General features: G+C 41.8%; 1 pseudogene; it reads right to left on the bottom strand.

Moving 5' to 3' along the window:
- Nucleotides 1-240: 240 nt before the first annotated feature.
- On the bottom strand, nucleotides 241-323 carry LOC144313119 (U4 spliceosomal RNA; annotated as a pseudogene).
- Between the last annotated feature and the right edge of the window lie 3,597 nt (nucleotides 324-3,920).

Here is a 3,920-nt window from a genome sequence, read left to right as displayed (position 1 = left end):
TTTAGGTCAGCAGTCATAGGGGGTGCTGCACTGGGACAGTCCTCCCTTGCACAGATACGTTTCAAGGCTTCTCTAGCATGATCTGGCATTGCACATCCGTATGCCACATGATCTGTGTCCCCACCCAAACTGTACACACAGTAGACCAGTCTCCTCCTTGCCTCTGAGGTCCTGACTATGGACTTCCTCCAGCCTGCTTGCCTTTCTCCTCTCTTATCCACTGCCATCCTTATTAACTTTATTTTTGAAAACTTGATTTCAATTAGCAATAATCACGCCTCGGATAAACCTCATTGGAGACGATACTGCCACTGCACAGAGCTTGAAAACTTGATTTCAAGCTTACTATTTTCTTCTCTCAACTTAGGGCTTGATTATTAATGATTCTTTTATTTGGGTTTTAAAATCTTTTTGCTTGTGCAACTCTTAGAGCCCTGATGAGATGAAAAGATGCTTCATAGAAAGAATGCTTCAGGAACTTTTTTTTTTAAAGATTTTATTTATTTATTCATGAGAGAGATAGAGAGTTAGAGACACAGGCAGAGGGAGAAGCAGACTCCATGCAGGGAGCCTGATGTAGGACTCGATCCTGGGACTCCAGGATCACGCCCTGGGCTGAAGGCGGCGCTAAACCGCTGAGCCACCCAGGGATCCCCTGGTTCAGGAATTTCTATGGAATTCTCTCTTGCCCAGAGAGAGGGTTGAGGGAGACTTGAAGCAGGGAACCAGTGAATGTTCTTAGTTATAGACAGCAGGACCTGGTCTAGCTAGTTCAAGAGGGAAAAGAGCATGTTTTATTAGAGCATGTTACGTGACTCACAGAGTATCTGGGAGAGAGCAAGAGAACCAGGTTTGGAGGTGCTTCAGGGAAACATAGCCTCCTTCATCATGAGCTATGTCAGTGAGGGCATCACTACCACCTGGCCCAGGCTGGCAGCTCATGCACAGCCCTGATGTTGAGTTAGGACACGTCACTAGTCTCAGTCACTGCTATCTTTGGGACATCTCTCCTTCTATCCCTTCAGAGTGGAGTGTCTGGCTGGTATGTGCTTAACTGAGTCCCTAGGTTCCAAATCAGAGTCTTACATAGAAACATCTGACCAGTGGAGCCTAAGTCACATGCCTACACTGCCAGGAAACTGGAAAACCAAGTTTTTGGCATTTACTGTAGGGTAGTGAGGATTCATAGGTAGAAACACTGGAAGCATGGGAAAGGTGTTCAAATGTGATGGACAGACAAAAACAACGACTAATGAGGACAACATATGGATGGGAGGAAGAGTGGGGATAGAGTAAGAAGGGCCTCCACTAAATCTACAAAGTTGACTCATATCTAGGGGTCATCACCCACCCCACTTGCTTTTTTTCTCCACATCAGATCTCTCAGAAAGATCTGATTTATTTCTTAAGCATGTCTTAAAGCCACGTGCCTCCCTTACTATCATTCTAGTTCAGGATTAACAAACTTTGGTCTGCAGGCCAAATCTAGCCCACCTCCTGTTTTTGTAAACCAAGTTTTATGGGATCACAGACACACCCATTTGTTAATATGCTGTCCGTGACCATTTTGAGTAGAGTAGTTTCGCTAGAGACCATATGGCTGACAAAGCTTAAAATACTTACCTCTTTGTCCTTTACAGAAATAGTTTGCTGACCGCTCTCCTAGTTTATGCCAGAACCATCTCTTACTGGACTTCTTTAAGAACTTCCTAAAGAACCCCACATTCCTTATCAGTGAGTACGTCTAATAGTTAGAGTACTCATTGCAAAATACAAATATGATCCTGTCAGTGTAAGATAAAATTATTCAATAAACTCTCATTATACTTAATATAAAGAACAACATCCTCAAAATGGCAATGAGATCCTGCAAAATTTAACAATATGCCTGGTTGGCCAGTGGGACAATAATAGTGAAAGACATCAACAGACATGATTAGGATATATGATGTTTCTTTGATGATCAGGGATGAGAGATGATATTCTGACAAAGCATGAGTTGACAGCTCACACCCAGGTACTGGATACAGGGAGAGGCTTCCACTTTTCCCAAGCCCCTCTCACACACACGCGCGCGCACACCACACACACACAAAACAAAAACATAACAGCTGCTGTGGATAAACACTCCATGGAATGAAGATTCAACCAGTAGCAAGAAGCTTGATTTTGTCATTGTCCTACTATTAAAAATACCTTTTTGTCTCCCTCTCCTCTCACCCATCTTTCTGATGTGAAGTATCTGACTGTGGTGCTGCTTGCTCTTCAGATGCAAATGATAAATGCTTTATATCCTGGCACATTTCTCTTTATTGCAGGACTACATAAATGAATGAATTAATGGTTAATTTTCCGGGCATGGGGAACTCCAGTAGGGCCCATGTTTCAAACATGCATAAGGGCCATTCCTGAAATGAACCCTCTGATCTAACATTAAATATCCCCACAGTATCATTTCGGTAGATTTAGCTTTTTGGTTTGGTTGGTTCATTCAGGTTTTTAATTTTGTTTCTATGTTGTTTTATCTTTCTGAACTTCTATTTTATTATGTGTAGTATACAATTATTACTTGAACTACATAATAAAGGTAAAGTATGGTAGCAATCAAATGAATCAATTACATTATCAATCGAATAATTTGTCTATGTTCTGAGTATATTTTATGTTTTGTCTGTCCCTTTTGAGGTTAATAAGTTCAAAGAATTAAAATAATAACTTTTAAAAACAGTTTTTTATTTTAGTTCCAGTTAGTTAGCATGCAGCGTTATATTAGTTTCAGGTGTACAATACAGTAACTCAACACTTCCAAACTAGTAATAGCTTTTTAAATTTTATAAAGCCTCCATATTACTACAATTAGTCATCCTTCTCTTCAGACTACCACTCTATTATTTTTAATGCTATTCCCAGGAACTGCTAAAGATATTTTTACTATATGCCAATACCAAGGTATTTTCTCCTGCCCAAACATGTAATGAGTATTCTCTAGGGGGGTCCCGGGGATACCTATCCCACATACACCTGCCTACCTACCTGGTACCTATCCACCTACGTACCCACCTACCTACCGAAATGTCTATTGTTTATTTATTGGTTTGGAATACAATTTATTGGTTTGGAATAGAAGCTAAAATGTGTTGTAGGACTATACAACTTGGGCATAATGACAACAGGCATATTATTTATTTTTAGACATTTTAAATAGAATTTTTATTGAAATATGATACATATGCAGAACACAAAATACACAAAGTACAACATAGTAGAGCTCAGTGGATTTTCCACAAAGTGAACACAGCCATACCACCACCCAGATCTAGTCAGTGCCCCTCCAATTGTGTTTCTTCTTCTTCTTCCTCCTCCTCTCCTTCTCCTTCTCCTTCTCCTTCTCCTTCTCCTTCTCCTTCTCCTTCTCCTTCTCCTCCTTCTCCTTCTCCTTCTCCTTCTTTCTCCTTCTCCTTCTCCTCCTTCTCCTCCTCCTCCTCCTCCTCCTCCTCCTCCTCCTCCCCTCCTCCTCCTTCTCCTTCTCCTTCTCCTTCTCCTTCTCCTTCTCCTTCTCCTTCTCCTTCTTCTTCTCCTCCTTCTCATTCTCCTCCTCCTCCTCTTCCTCCTCTCCTCCTCCTCCTCCTCCTCCTCCTCCTCCTCCTCCTTCTTCTTCTTCTTCTTCTTCTTCTTCTTCTTCTTCTTCTTCTTCTTCTTCTTCGTCTTCTTCTTCTCCTAAGATTTTATTTATTTATTCTTAAGAGACACACAGAGAGAGGCAGAGACACAAGCAGAGGGAGAAGCAGGCTCCCTGCAGGGGAGCCCGATGTGGGATTAGATCCTGGACCCAGAATCACGCCCTGAGCCAAAAGCAGACGCTCAACTGCTGAGCCACCCAGGCATCCCTCTTCTCTTCTTAAGACACCATTTATATTGGA

This window comes from Canis aureus, chromosome 4 (genome assembly GCF_053574225.1).
Source record: "Canis aureus isolate CA01 chromosome 4, VMU_Caureus_v.1.0, whole genome shotgun sequence".
Classification (NCBI taxonomy): domain Eukaryota; kingdom Metazoa; phylum Chordata; class Mammalia; order Carnivora; family Canidae; genus Canis; species Canis aureus.
Note: the sequence above shows the minus strand (reverse complement) of the source record. Positions and strands in the feature narration are given on the sequence as shown.